The following is a 16,633-nucleotide window of genomic DNA, read 5'->3' as shown; positions in this document are numbered from 1 at the left end:
ATTCTCTTTGAAGCCGTATTCCTCACAGCTGAATCTCCTGCAGCGTAGGTAGAGGCAGTAAGTCCCCACACTCATAACAGAAGTTCCTGTGGTTCCCACATGTCTCTGTAGCCTGTTTCCACAAAATCCAGGCTCCTGGATCCACCCCTACCTCTAGGAGTCTGATTTATTAGGCAGATCTACCTCCTGACTTGACACTGGAAGATTCTCAGTTGGTTAAGCTGGACTCTCCTTCTTACTCTCCTTTGAAAAAGGTCAAAGGTAAATTAGATGATTATCCTTATCCACTAGCACATCATCAGGCAAATTATGTTTACAGAGGAATCCCAAAACACATGTGTAAAGTGCTAAACATTAATTTAGCTAGTTGTGCAAGATATTTTCTAGATACAATAATCTTAAATGTGTGCATGTTTTCCATCTGATTCAAAGGGAGTGTGCCAGATTTTAAAACACAGAGCACCCGTGTATCCTCGGCTGAAGAAAGCAATTGAGGAGAGCAGAAAGTTCTCCTTTTAACGAATTTGCACCCCTACATACTGTATGAAGAACACTTATCGGTTTCCGGGTCACGGACAGAGTAGAGGAGGACAAAAGAGTCGAGGAGAGGACAGACATTTTCTAATTGAGAATCTCCCACTGTCATGGATCGATTCGCATCATAGGTAGGCCTACTGTACTTGCTGGCCAGCATTTTTTGTTATTACACGATGACCACTTCTATGAAGTCAACCAGACATGCAACAATAATTGGGTTAGGTACTGTCCTGTTTAAAATAATAATGAAGCCGCTTGTATATAATCATGAGACAAACACAGGGGAGTATCATTGCAATTAAGTGCAGTACAAAGGAATTAAGTTAGACGTTAAAATTGTATGACTTCACATGTCCAACGTTGCAGTCACAAGTTGGCTGCAGTACAAATGTTGTGCAAAATCTTTGTTCTATCGTCTGTTGCAGACTCGCAGTGTCTTGTAAATCATTTCTCTCGCCAGGTAAGTAACTACTACTACTAGCAAGTAAGTAGATGTCGTTTTCAAATAGCTAGTTACATCCAAATACTACTATAAAGATTACAGCGAAGCCTGCTTCCAGGCTAAACCTTGAATGATCGCTAGCTAACTAGCATCATTAGTTATAATTTGTCTGATGGAATGTTTTGAATAATCCCAGCATAGTTGACTGTTATTTTGTTTCAATCACTCAAGGTGAGATGGCTAGCTAGCAAATAGAGAAGGGGTGCAATTAGGTCTTTCTATAAACTAGGGTAGGCCAACCAGTGAGGATTTCCTACACTGGACAATTTGTTACAGCTGTTAAATCATCGACAATAATTAGCATATTTCCACATGTCATTGCATTAAGGAGGCATAGCTACTGTATATTCAATCAAATTCACGAGTTTGTCCAAAATCATGTGACATAAAACATTACTTTTCGGTTCTTGCATTTATGGCAGTGTACATTGTCATTATCATATATTAAGCATTAATCAGTTAAACTTGACATTGAACATATAAGAATCCTGGATTGAGTTGTTGGACATTTCGTGTTTTATGTTATGCTGGGTGAGTTTTCATGGACACACAAATCCAAAATAATATATGCGATTGCAAAATCAAATGCCTCTAACCAAGAGTCACCTTACCTTGATACTTATAACCATATCCCTGGCGATTTGAGGTTGATTATTTGTTGTCTATTTGATTTACAGTACTGAGATTTAACAAAGAAAGCATTGAGGTAATGTGTTCGGATTGGACACGGAGTCAACTGTGCTCAAGTGTGTAACTCGACTGGGATAGACTATTGTTCAACACCCAACTCTATTCCTATTAATTATTCTGTATATAATGACACATTCTATAGCCTATTTGGCTTATTCACAATATGATCTGGCCATGAAATAACATGACAAATACATTTGATTTTCCACGTTACACCTGCCATTTAAATAATACAGGGGGCTTGAAGCAGTCTATTTGGAGCTCAGAAATTAAAGTATTGGTATAGGCCTACCTTGAAAATAAGACATTTCCTCAATTTGGTGTTTGAAAAGTCCTTATAATCATTGTTGCCAATTTAGAAGTTATCATACTCCCTTATATCCGGGGCGAGCTGACAAGGTACAAATCTGTCATTCTGCCCCTGAACAGGCAGTTAACCCACTAGGCCGTCATTGAAAATCAGAATTTGTTCTTAACTGACTTGCCTAGTAAAATAAACAAATGGTTTTATGTCCCTTCAATTGTGCGGTTATTATCAGGACGACATCTAATGTTGGATTCAGTTTGGCTTTCCACACAAATCCTTCCATCAAAAATGAACCTGTTTTTTGGTCACTTTCTCATTATAAAAACAGCGATGGTCAGATTAATGCTATTACCGCTATTCATGACTTTATTTTTTGTATTTTTTTATTTCACCTTTATTTAACCAGGTAGGCAAGTTGAGAACAGTACGTATGTCTGTGTTGGCCACTTAGGCTACAGAAAAATCACTATGCATGTATCCAATCTATTTAGTCAGGCAACGTCCACATTATTCTCACATATTTTAGAATATAATAGTTTGGATATCAATGCATTGGCAAGGCCTAAAAAAATGCAGTATTCTTAATGGTAATGGCCTACTTTTGGGAGGGAAGGTGGAGTTCTACATTAGGCCCTATATGTACAATTTGAAACTGGGTGGTTCGAGCCCTGAATGCTGATTGGATGACAGCCGTGGTATATCAGACCGTACACCACTGTATGACTGTCACACCCTGATTGGTTTTACCTGTCTTTGTGCTTGTCTCCACCCTCCTCCGGGTGTCATCCATCTTCCCAATTATCCCCTGAGCATTTATACCTGTGTTCTCTGTTTGTCTGTGTGTTGCCCGTTTGTCTTGTCTTACCAGTGTGCTTTCCCATTTCTCAAGTGTTTGTTTCCTAGTTTTCCTGGTTCTGACCAATCTGCCTACCCTGACCCAGAGCCTGTCTGCCGTTTAGTACTTCCGGCGCCGACAGAGATGGCCGCCTCGCTTCGCGTTCCTAGGAAACTATGCAGTTTTTTTTTTTTACGTGTTATTTCTTACATTAGTACCCCAGGTCATCTTAGGTTTCATTACATACAGTCGAGAAGAACGACTGAATATAAGATCAGCGTCAACTCACCATCAGTACGACCAAGAATATGTTTTCCGCGACGCGGATCCTGTGTTCTGCCTTACAAACAGGTCAACGGAATTGATTCCATGCAGCGACCCCCAAAAAATATGACTTCGTAAAAGAGGGAAACGTAGCGGTCTTCTGGTCAGACTCCGGACACGGGTACATCGCGCACCACTCCCTAGCATTCTTCTTGCCAATGTCCAGTCTCTTGACAACAAGGTTGATGAAATCCGAGCAATGGTAGCATTCCAGAGGGACATCAGAGACTGTAACGTTCTCTGCTTCACGGAAACATGGCTCACTGGGAAGACGCTATCCGGGGCGGTGCAGCCAACGGGTTTCTCCACGCATCGCGCCGACAGAAACAAACCTCTTTCTGGTAAGAAGAGTGGCGGGGGCGTATGCCTCATGACTAACGAGACATGGTGTGATGAAAGAAACATACAGGAACTCATTTCCTTCTGTTCACCTGATTTAGAATTCCTCACAATCAAATGTAGACCGCATTATCTACCAAGAGAATTCTCTTCGATTATAATCACAGCCGTATATATCCCCCCCCAAGCAGACACATCGATGGCTCTGAACTAACTTTATTTAACTCTTTGCAAACTGGAAACCATTTATCCGGAGGCTGCATTCATTGTAGCTGGGGATTTTAACAAAGCTAATCTGAAAACAAGACTCCCTAAATTTTATCAGCATATCGATTGCGCAACCAGGGGTGGTAAAACCTTGGATCATTGTTACTCTAACTTCCGCGACGCATATAAGGCCCTGCCCCGCCCCCCTTTCGGAAAAGCTGACCACGACTCCATTTTGTTGATCCCTGCCTACAGACAGAAACTTAAACAAGAGGCTCCCACGCTGAGGTCTGTCCAACGCTGGTCCGACCAAGCTGACTCCACACTCCAAGACTGCTTCCATCACGTGGACTGGGACATGTTTCGTATTGCGTTAGATAAAAATATTGACGAATACGCTGATTCGGTGTGCGAGTTCATTAGAACGTGCGTTGAAGATGTCGTTCCCATAGCAACGATAAAAGCATTCCCTAACCAGAAACCGTGGATTGATGGCAGCATTCGCGTGAAACTGAAAGCGCGAACCACTGCTTTTAATCAGGGCAAGGTGTCTGGCAACATGACCGAATACAAACAGTGCAGCTATTCCCTCCGCAAGGCTATTAAACAAGCTAAGCGTCAGTACAGAGACAAAGTAGAATCTCAATTCAACGGCTCAGACACAAGAGGCATGTGGCAGGATCTACAGTCAATCACAGACTACAAGAAGAAACCCAGCCCAGTCACGGACCAGGATGTCTTGCTCCCAGGCAGACTAAATCACTTTTTTGCCCGCTTTGAGGACAATACAGTGCCACTGACACGGCCTGCAACGAAAACATGCGGTCTCTCCTTCACTGCAGCCGAGGTGAGTAAGACATTTAAATGTGTTAACCCTCGCAAGGCTGCAGGCCCAGACGGCATCCCCAGCCGCGCCCTCGGAGCATGCGCAGACCAGCTGGCCGGTGTGTTTACGGACATATTCAATCAATCCCTATACCAGTCTGCTGTTCCCACATGCTTCAAGAGGGCCACCATTGTTCCTGTTCCCAAGAAAGCTAAGGTAACTGAGCTAAACGACTACCGCCCCGTAGCACTCACTTCCGTCATCATGAAGTGCTTTGAGAGACTAGTCAAGGACCATATCACCTCCACCCTACCTGACACCCTAGACCCACTCCAATTTGCTTACCGCCCAAATGGGTCCACAGACGATGCAATCTCAACCACACTGCACACTGCCCTAACCCACATGGACAAGAGGAATACCTATGTGAGAATGCTGTTCATCGACTACAGCTCGGCATTCAACACCATAGTACCCTCCAAGCTCGTCATCAAGCTCGAGACACAGGGTCTCGACCCCGCCCTGTGCAACTGGGTACTGGACTTCCTGACGGGCCGCCCCCAGGTGGTGAGGGTAGGCAACAACATCTCCTCCCCGCTGATCCTCAATACGGGGGCCCCACAAGGGTGCGTTCTGAGCCCTCTCCTGTACTCCCTGTTCACCCACGACTGCGTGGCCACGCACGCCTCCAACTCAATCATCAAGTTTGCGGACGACACAACAGTGGTAGGCTTGATTACCAACAACGACGAGACGGCCTACAGGGAGGAGATGAGGGCCCTCGGAGTGTGGTGTCAGGAAAATAACCTCACTCAACGTCAACAAAACTAAGGAGATGATTGTGGACTTCAGGAAACAGCAGAGAGAACACCCCCCTATCCACATCGATGGAACAGTAGTGGAGAGGGTAGCAAGTTTTAAGTTCCTCGGCATACACATCACAGACAAACTGAATTGGTCCACTCACACTGACAGCGTCGTGAAGAAGGCGCAGCAGCGCCTCTTCAACCTCAGGAGGCTGAAGAAATTCGGCTTGTCACCAAAAGCACTCACAAACTTCTACAGATGCACAATCGAGAGCATCCTGGCGGGCTGTATCACCGCCTGGTACGGCAACTGCTCCGCCCTCAACCGTAAGGCTCTCCAGAGGGTAGTGAGGTCTGCACAACGCATCACCGGGGGCAAACTACCTGCTCTCCAGGACACCTACACCACCCGATGTTACAGGAAGGCCATAAAGATCATCAAGGACATCAACCACCCGAGCCACTGCCTGTTCACCCCGCTATCATCCAGAAGGCGAGGTCAGTACAGGTGCATCAAAGCTGGGACCGAGAGACTGAAAAACAGCTTCTATCTCAAGGCCATCAGACTGTTAAACAGCCACCACTAACATTGAGTGGCTGCTGCCAACACACTGTCATTGACACTGACCCAACTCCAGCCACTTTAATAATGGGAATTGATGGGAAATGATGTAAATATATCACTAGCCACTTTAAACAATGCTACCTTATATAATGTTACTCCCATACATTATTCATCTCATATGCATACGTATATACTGTACTCTATATCATCGACTGCATCCTTTTGTAATACATGTATCACTAGCCACTTTAACTATGCCACTTTGTTTACTTTGTCTACATACTCATCTCATATGTATATACTGTACTTGATACCATCTACTGTATGCTGCCCTGTACCATCACTCATTCATATATCCTTATGTACATATTCTTTATCCCCTTACACTGTGTATAAGACAGTAGTTTTGTAATTGTTAGTTGGATTACTTGTTGGTTATCACTGCATTGTCGGAACTAGAAGCACAAGCATTTCGCTACACTCGCATTAACATCTGCTAACCATGTGTATGTGACAAATAAAATTTGATTTGATCCTGTACCTACCTGACTCTGACCTGATTACAAACCTGTCCTCGACCTGCCCTTTTCCCCGTGTTATAACAAGTTATTGATAACTGTACTATCTGCCTCCTGTGTCTGCAACTAGGTCATATCCTAGTCCTGATGATGAGTCCTGATGATGACAAAACATTGTTTTACTGCTCTAATTACGTTGGTAACCAGTTTATAATAGCAATAAGGCACCTCTGGGGTTTGTGATATATGGAAAATATACCACGACTAAGGGCTGTGTCCAGGCACTCCGCATTGCGCCTAAGAACAGCCCTTAGCCGTGGTATATTGGCCATATACCACACCTCCACTGGCCTTATTGCTTAATTATGTAATTTATACAACTGTATAACAGAGGTCCTTAAATTAAAGTAAATTTAAGTGCTTGAGAAAGTCCCTGAAAGTCCTTGAATTTGACTTGCTATCTCTATGCATTCAAATTTCCATAGCTAAAATGCAATTGTGTTCGTTGTCTATAGTTTATGCCTGCAAATACCATAACCCCACTGGCACCTGTTGAATTCAGAGCATGTAACAAATAAAATGTTATTTGATCATGGGACACTGTTCACATCAGCAAACCCCTCGCCCACACGATGGCATACACACTGTCTGCCATCTCCCCAGTACAGTTGAAACTGGGATTCATCTGTGAAGAGCACACTTCTCCAGCGTGCCATTGAAGGTGAGCATTTGCCCACTGAAGTGCAGTCAGGTCAAAGTCCTGATGAGGATGATGAGCCCGCAGATGAGCTTCCCTGAGACGCTTTCTGACAGTTTGTACAGAAATGATTCAGTTATGCACAGTGGCTGTAACATGTAATTATGGACCAATTAGGGACCAATAGTTCTTACAAAGAGTAATCCACAACCAGATAACTACCTGCCACTAACTCCAGATACAGTGTGGCCTTTTGTGTGTCCTTATATATGTCATATTGTGTTACAGGGATTTGTGAAGAGACAGGCTATTTTTGCATGCAACACACTCTGCCTTACCTGCACCAACCATTGCCATGACGGGTGTCTTTGAGCTTTACACAAAAAGGTATGAACCTGATGCAAAGGGACACTATTCACAAATGCCAGTTATGCAAACAATAATAGCGGTCTGGTAGCTAGCTGTTATTTACATGTCCATACTCGTTGTAGGACACGGTATTTTTTGTGCGGGGCATATTGCTTCTTTGCAATTTTGTTTGTCATGTAGAAATTTCCACTGTGACTGGCAAGTTTAAGTGCCAGCTGAAGTCTCCTATTTTCCCATCTACCCCTCAGTCATGTCTTCCTGACAGCTGAACATTGATGACTGATTTCCTCTGTCCTTTTTGTTTTTGCAGGGCAAAGACCGACAAAACATTAAAAACCAATACAATCACAACTTTCATGGCTGTTACTGTACCTGTGACAGACCTTATCCAGACACTGATGATCATGTGTGGGTTTCATTCCAGCATTAGGCACCATTCACTTTCTCCATCACTATTGATGAATGAATGTTTTATTTCTGTCTGTATCATACACTTTGTTGATATGCTAGATCTCTAGGATTCAGTTAGTGTGTTGTTGAAAGAATGATGGCTATGTCATTCTAAATCACAAAACACTGTCATGGTCTTTATATTTCCGATAACGTTAATGAGGATATGATCACCTCTAAGGACCGGTATCATCCCAGGGTATGTATCGGGCCAACATCATGATTGTTGTCAGTTCTCTTTCTAAACTATGTTAGCAGAGATAATGGTTTTGGTTACAAAGACCGGAATGATTACTCCTCCTCCATGTGGACTTCTCTGTGACAGCACTTGGGTTGTATGGTGGAAAAGACTGAGGAGATGGAGTGTGAGACCTGTATTAGCAAAGCCCCCTTCCTTTGGACCTACTTCGCCACTCAGCAGGTGTGTTATTATTCCTCCCACTGGCAGAGAGCGCTAGGGATCCAGAGCTCTGGGCTTGGGTTACAAAAAACACCAACCATAAATGAGTACCGCTTTTTAAATCTATTGCCCCTAGCTAACTAAAGATTGGAGATAACGGTCCTGTTCATTCATTCATTCAGTTGAGAGAATGCCAAAAGTGTGCAAAACTATAATCAAGGGAAAGGGTGGCTACTTTGTTTAACACTTTTTTTTGGTTGCTACATGATTACATATTTGTTATTTCATAGTGTTGATGTCTTCACTATTACTCTACAATGTAGAAAATAGTACAAATAAAGAAAAACCCTTGAATGAGTAGGTGTGTCCAAACGTTTGACTTGTACTGTACATGGATAAATAAGAAATGAGAGGAAGCTATATACATGGTAAGTGCCAATACCAATCTTACAATGTGCAGGGATGATGGAGTATTTGAGGTAGATACAGTGCATTTGGAAACTATTCGGGCCACTTTTTCCTCATCAATCTACACACAATACCCCGTAATGACAAAGCAAAACCAGGTTTTTAGAAATGTTGGTAAACTCAGAAGAAAAAAAACAACTGAAGCACCTTTGGCAGCGATTTCAGTCTCGAGTCTTCTCGGATATGATGGTACAAGCTTAGCACAAGCCTGTATTTGTGGAGTTTCTCCCATTCCTCTCTGCAGATCCTCTCGAGCTCTGTCATGTTGGATGGGGAGCGTTGCTGCACAGCTATTTTCAGGTCTCTCCAGAGATGTTCAAGTCTGGGATCTGACTAGGTCACTTAAGGACATTCAGAGACTTGTACCGAAGCCACTGCTGTGTTGTCTTGGCTGTGTGCTTAGGGTCATTGTCCTGTTGGAAGATTAACCTAAGCCCCAGTCCTGAGCGCTCACAAGCAGGTTTTTATCAAGGATCTCTTTGCTCCAATCATCTTTGCCTCGATCCTGACTAGTCTCCCAGTCCCTGCCGCTGAAAAACCGCCCACAGCATGATGCTGATACCACCATGCTTCACTGTAGGGATGGTGCCAGGTTTCCTCCAGATGTGATGCTTGGCATTCAGGCCAAAGAGTTTAATCTTGGCTTAATCAGACCAGAGAATCTTGTTTCACATGTTCTGAAGGTCTTTAGGTGCCTTTTGGCAAACTCCAAGCGGGCTGTGATGTGCCTTTTACTGAGGAATGGCTTCTGCCTGGCCGCCTTACCACAAAGGCCTGATTGATGGAGTGCTGCAGAGATGGTAGAGCATTCCAGAAGGACAACCATCTCCACAGAGGAACTCTAGAGCTTTGTCAGAGTGACCATCAGGTTCTCGGTCACCTCCCTGACCAAGGCCATTCTCTCCCGATTGCTCAGTTTGGCCAGCTCTAGGAATTTTAGAATGATGGGGCCACTGTGTTCTTGGGGACCTTCAATGCTGCAGAAATTATTTTGGTACCCTTCCCCAGATCTGTGCCTCGACACAATCCTGTCTCAGCGCTCCACATACAATTCCTTCGACCTCATAGCCTGTTTTTTTCTCTGACATGCACTGTCAACTGTGGGACCTTATATAGACAGGTGTGTGCCTTTTCAAGTCATGTTTAATCAATTGAATTTACTACAGGTGGACTCCAATCAAGTTGTAGAAATATCTCAAGGATGATCGATGGAGCTCAATTTCGAGTCTCATAGCAAAGGGTCTGAATAATTATGGAAATAAAAAAAACAGAAATCCTTATCTTCAATACATTTGCAAACACTTCTAAAAACCTGTTTTCGCTTTGTCATTATGGGGTATTGTGTGTAGATTGCGTAGGGGGAGAAAGTATTTAATCCATTTTAGAATAAGGCTGTAACAAAATGTGGAAAAAGTCAAGGGGTCTGAATATTTTCCGAAGGCACTGTATGTACATACAGTATGTGTGTATGTAAGTGGGTCAGTGTGTTTGCAAGAGTGACAGTGTAGGCGGAGATACATACATGTAAACAGAACTGGGAAGTGACTGGTAGCAGGACTATATAAATACTTAGTAACTAGACTACAGTTGAAGTCAGAAGATTACATACACTTAGGTTGGAGTCATTAAAACGTGTTTTTGAACCACTCCACAAATGTCTTGTTAACAAACTATAGTTTGTGCCCTCTGCCCTTCTCCATGGAGGAGATGTTTGGGTTCATTAGCTGCAGGTTCTCAGGATACCCAGCCTCTGTGCAGGAGCAGGCTCTGCTCTGGCTGCATGTGAGTATAAGGCCTGTGGCTTTTTATGAGGATCCATTTCATATTGTGTGGTTGAAATTAAATGAACAGGTTGTCATGATGTGTGAGTGCCTGGGCAGGGGCTGTACTGAATATGGAACTGGGTCACAAGGCTAGCATGAGACTGGAGTTCTAAGAGTGAGAGAGGAGGGATTTAGCTTTTGATTCCATATGCACTCACAGCCTGCTGTCCTATATACGTGGAAGGGTTTCTTTCACGACTGTGATAACAGACACCAAAGTAATTCAATCTGAATATATAGAGTTGAAGTCGGAAGTTTTCATACACTTAGGTTGGAGTCATTAAAACTCGTTTTTCAACCACTCCACAAATGTTTTGTTAAAACAAACTATAGTTTGGGCAAGTCGTTTAGGACATCTACTTTGTGCATGACACAAGTAATTTTTCCAACAATTGTTGACAGATTATTTCACTTATAATTCACTGTATCACAATTCCAGTGGGTCAGAAGTTTACATACACTAAATTGACTGTGCCTTTAAACAGCTTGGAAAATTCCAGAAAATTATGTCATGGCTCTAGAAGCTTCTGATAGGCTAATTGAGTTTATTTTTTATTTTTTCAGGGACAGTGCACATTAATCAACGTTTCAGTAAAAGTGGCGGTTTTAGCCAGCCGGCTAATTTTCAACCGCAGTCCCTGGGCAGATTTATTAAAAACAATTACAATATAGACAATCATTGAGCAGTGAGCACACGCAGAGCAACATAGGACAAGCAAGACATAGCATACAGACAGAGCAACATAGGACAAGCAAGACATAGCATACAGTCAGAGCAACATAGGATAAGCAAGACATAGCATACAGGCAGAGCAACATAGGACAAGCAAGACATAGCATACAGGCAGAGCAACATAGGACAAGCAAGACATACCATACAGGCAGAGCAACATAGGACAAGCAAGACATACCATACAGGCAGAGCAACATAGGACAAGCAAGACATAGCATACAGGCAGAGCAACATAGGACAAGCAAGACATAGCATACAGACAGAGCAACATAGGACAAGCAAGACATAGCATACAGACAGAGCAACATAGGACAAGCAAGACATAGCATACAGACAGAGCAACATAGGACAAGCAAGACATAGCATACAGACAGAGCAACATAGGACAAGCAAGACATAGCATACAGACAGAGCAACATAGGACAAGCAAGACATAGCATACAGACAGAGCAACATAGGACAAGCAAGACATAGCATACAGACAGAGCAACATAGGACAAGCAAGACATAGCATACAGACAGAGCAACATAGGACAAGCAAGACATAGCATACAGACAGAGCAACATAGGACAAGCAAGACATAGCATACAGACAGAGCAACATAGGACAAGCAAGACATAGCATACAGACAGAGCAACATAGGACAAGCAAGACATAGCATACAGACAGAGCAACATAGGACAAGCAAGACATAGCATACAGACAGAGCAACATAGGACAAGCAAGACATAGCATACAGACAGAGCAACATAGGACAAGCAAGACATAGCATACAGACAGAGCAACATAGGACAAGCAAGACATAGCATACAGACAGAGCAACATAGGACAAGCAAGACATAGCATACAGACAGAGCAACATAGGACAAGCAAGACATAGCATACAGACAGAGCGACTTAGGACAAAAAGAAGCCAGACAAATTTCATAAAAGCAACAAAGTGTTTCCACACCTCACAAGCTACAGACAACATGGAAAGCGGCAATACACAGCTAGGGATTATGTTCACAAATCTGATTGACCATGTCTTCATGCATTTTTTGAAAGTGTGATATGTTTTGCAGTTATGTGTGTCTGATGGCAGTGTATTCCAGACATGGGAAGCTCTCACAGAGAAAGTGGATTTACTAAAGGTGCTTTTCCTTAAGGGAACTATAGTCACCTCTCATGGCAGACCTTGTGGATCTGCTGCCATATATTTGGGTTTTCTGTTTAACAACAATACTGAGTGGAGGGGGAGCCAGGCCATTTAGGATCTTGAATACAAGACATTCGTCGGTGTATTGTTCAAGATCTTCCCAACTCAGGAGCTCATGCTTTCTGAGGATGTAAAAGTGATGATGGCTATTGTGCTTCCTATCAAGCACTTTGAGAGGCTGTTTGTAGACAGACTGAATAGGTTTTAATGTTGTACAGCAAGCTTGGGCCCAACTAGTCAAGCAGTGTGTTAAGTGGGGGAGTATCATAGATTTGAAGTACAGTTTTGCTACCTCTGTAGTCAAACAATTTCGTATAAAATCGGAAATTTCGTATAAAATCGGAAATTAGCAATGTAGAATTTGGTTATCTGAATGACCTTTTTCACATGTTTTTTAAAAGAGAGGTTGGAATCAAGTATGATGGCAAGGTACTTAAAATCAGATACCACCTGGAGCTTCTCCCCTGACACATAGCCATCTGGCTCAGTAGCTTCTGTTGCCCTCTTTGTGAAGAACATGCAAACAGTTTTTTCACATTGAGATGCAAACATGAGTCACTGAGCAACTTTGTAACCTGGACCATTACAGTGGTGAGTTCTTGTGCAGCTTGTTGTTTGCTCTTTGCATGCACATATATCACTGTATCATCTGCATACATTTGAACTTCAGACCCAGTACAGACAGAAGGCAGATCATTAATGTACAGGCTGAACAGGAGGGCCCCCAGTATTGACCCTTGGGGCACGCCCACATCATAGCTAAGTGGGCGACAGCTCATTGCTCCCTCTGACACACTAAGTTCTGCCTTCAGGGTATGATTTCATCCATCTCAAGGCATCGGGTGAAAAGGAACTTGGACAATTTTGTGATGAGAATTTCATGGTTAACAGTATCAAAAGCCTTCCTTAGGTCCAGAAACACAGCCCCAACAACACCCCCTTTGTCCATCTTGGACTTCACATTTTCCAGAAGAAAGCAGTTGGCCGTTTCTGTGGAGTGTTTCGCTCTGAAGCCAAACTGCATGAATGTGAAGGGGCTGTTGTTGAGGTGGGCAATCAGTTGTTCTGCTACACACTTTTCAACAACCTTTGACACCACAGGTAGTATACTAATAGGCCTGTAGTTACTCACGTCAGCAGGGTTGCCCGATTTAAAGATGGCCGTTATTATGGCCGACTTCCATACCCTTGGAAACACCCCGAGACCAATAGATGTGTTGGTGACCTTAGTAATGGGGCCAATGAGTGACTCTTTGTAGTTTTTAAGAAAGGTAGAGTCCAGCCCAAACACATCTTTGGCTTTAGAGTTCTTTAGTGAGCTAATCACCTTGTTCACCTTTGACTCAGAAACCTCCCTTTATGATGAAGACAGGTTGAGTGTCATTTACTAGCACTGAGCCCAAGAAACCAGTGGAGGGGATGTATGTTAGTACCCTGACAGAGTCAATAAAGTAGGAATTGAAGGCTATTGCTATTTCTACTGCATCCTGTGTTGGATTGTTATTCACCATGATATCTAGTCTTTTTGCAGTGTTACTATGGTCTTTCCCTGTTAACTTTTTTAGATTCTCCCAGATCAATTTAGAATTTCCCTTTGCTTCACCAATTATGTTTACATTTTTTTGCCTTGGCCTGTCTGATTTCTTTCATCACCTTATTTCTCAACATGGTAAACCTACGTCTGTCATGCTCTAATTTGGATCTTAGGGCTATTTTTAGAACATAATCTAGTTCTTTTATCAATTTCCAGATTTCTAAATTTAGTCAAGGAAGAGTGCCAGGTTTGGATTTGATTTTCTTTAGGAAACCATTTATTGTAGTCTGGATTGTGGATAGAAAAATCTGACTATCAGCTTCCACGTCTGTATAGGACAAGAGATCATTCCAGTTAATTCCCTTAATTGCGTTTTCAAAATAGTTTAATTCACTCTTAGGTATTCTTAGTTGATCCGGCTTTCTAACAGTAGAGAGGTTAAACCTGCTCTTAGACAGCTTTCTGGTTATGTGTCAGATTATGATCAGATAGACCAGTAACCATATTGAATGATTTAGTCACTCTCTGGTTTATTACTGAACACCAAATCAATCTGTGTTTTAGAGCAACAAGTCACCCTGGTTGGCCCTTTAACTAGCTGTGTAAGGTCAAAGGTATTAGTGATCCGTTTGAGGGTTTTCCTACTAGACTTGTCTTCATAATTAATATTAAAATCTCCCATTAAGATGACCTATTTCCCAAAATCAGATTCCCTAAGCATGTTATTAAACTTATCAAAAAACACACTTTTGGTGGAAGGTGGTCTATACATTCCAATAAGGGTAAAATACATTTGGGGAGACAGTGTAACATTCAGGACAATACATTCTAGTTCATTGTCACATGACCACTCAATTTGTTGTCGAATATGTTCTTTAATGTAAATCATCACACCCCCTCCACTTCCTTCCATCTTGTCTCTCCTGAAAACATTGTAGCCAGGCACAATCACAGCAGCATATGGAGAGGTTTTATGGAGCCGTGTCTCTGAGAGGCAGAGGAAGTCAAGGTTGGAGTCTGTGAGTAGATGTTGAATTTGATCACTTTTTGGAATGACACTACGAATATTCAAGTGCCCCCCTAGTAGTCCCTTGGGCTTAGCTCGTGGGTCCCAGACGACTCGAGAGTGATTGACACATTGAAAAAATTTGTTTTCTGACGGCTGGGTTTAGGCCGTTTTGATTAGTGGCAGATCGGTAGCGCAATTAACAATCCCTCCCGCCTGCACTGGATGCTGGGAATGAATTAAAACAGCTTGCGTACCAGAAGCAGAGTCAGCGATCGCATATAGCGACTTGGGTATGTTTGAAGAGTCCAAATCTATCCTGGAGCCGGGTGAGTCGAGAGAAACCATGGGACCATAGCACTCACCGACGATCAGTGGAGAGGCCATCCACTGCTTTCCACTCGGGTGAGTATAGCTGGTTCGGTGATGTTAGGCCCAGGATTGAGTTGCACATCCCCAGAGAGTGGGAGGATAGTGAACAGGTAGTTTAAAAGTTTCTGATAAATGTTGGACTTGTGTTTGTTACGCCTAAACGGTTCAGTGGAATAAGGAGCGAGGTAGGATTGGCCATTATTCATATGACCCACTGAAGAGGTGAGTCTACAGTAAAGATGGAGTAGGCAGATCACATGGGTAGGCAGATCATTCCATAAAAATGGAGCTCTATAGGAGAAAGCCCTGCCTCCAGCTGTTTGCTCAGAAATTCTAGGGACAATTAGGAGGCCTGCATCTTGTGACCGTAGCGTACGTGTAGGTATGTATGGCAGGACCAAATCGGAAAGATTGGTAGGAGCAAGCCCATGTAATGCTTTGTAGGTTAGCAGTAAAACCTTGAAATCTACCCTTGCCTTAACAGGAAGCCAGTGTAGGGTGGCTAGTGTTGGTGTTGTGCTTGGCCATGCAATCATGAGTGAACAGGGAGTACAGGAGGGGACTGAGCACGCACCCCTGAGGGCCCCCTGTGTTGAGGATCAGCGTGGCAGATTTGTTGTTACCTACCCTTACCACCTGGGCGCCGCCCATTAGGAAGTCCAGAATCCAGTTGCAGAGGGATTAGTCCCAGGGTCCTTAGCTTAGTAATGAGTTTTGAGGGCACTATGAGGTTGAACGTTGGGCTGTAGTAAATTAATAGTTCTCACGTAGATGTTCCTTTTGTACAGATGGGCAAGGGCAGTTTGGACTGCAATAGAGATTGCATCATCTGTGGATCTGTTTGGGCAGTATGCAAATGGTAGTGGGTCTAGGGTTTCTGGGATAATGGTGTTGCTGTGAGCCATGACCAGCCTTTCAAAGCACTTTATAGCTACAGACATGAGTGCTACGGGTCGGTTGTCATTTAAGCAGGTTACCTTGATGTTCTTGAGCACAGGGACTATGATGGTCTGCTTGAAACATGTTTGTATTCCAGACTCTTGTGAGGAACAGATTGAAAATGTCAGCGAAGACATTTGCCAGTTGGTCAACGCATGCTCGGAGTACCTGTCCTGGTAATCTGTCT

The 16,633-nt window shown here is 43.2% G+C and overlaps 1 long non-coding RNA gene across 1 annotated transcript; it reads left to right on the top strand.

Annotated features, from left to right (window-relative positions):
* Positions 1-452: 452 nt before the first annotated feature.
* On the top strand, positions 453-8,628 carry LOC124045281. The gene is made up of 4 exons (XR_006840822.1): positions 453-665; positions 963-997; positions 7,442-7,540; positions 7,833-8,628. It is a non-coding gene; the product is annotated as an uncharacterized LOC124045281 (long non-coding RNA).
* The last annotated feature ends 8,005 nt before the right edge of the window (positions 8,629-16,633 follow it).

This window comes from Oncorhynchus gorbuscha, linkage group LG10, assembly GCF_021184085.1.
Source record: "Oncorhynchus gorbuscha isolate QuinsamMale2020 ecotype Even-year linkage group LG10, OgorEven_v1.0, whole genome shotgun sequence".
Lineage (NCBI taxonomy): Eukaryota > Metazoa > Chordata > Actinopteri > Salmoniformes > Salmonidae > Oncorhynchus > Oncorhynchus gorbuscha.
This window is presented reverse-complemented; position numbering and strand designations above follow the sequence as displayed.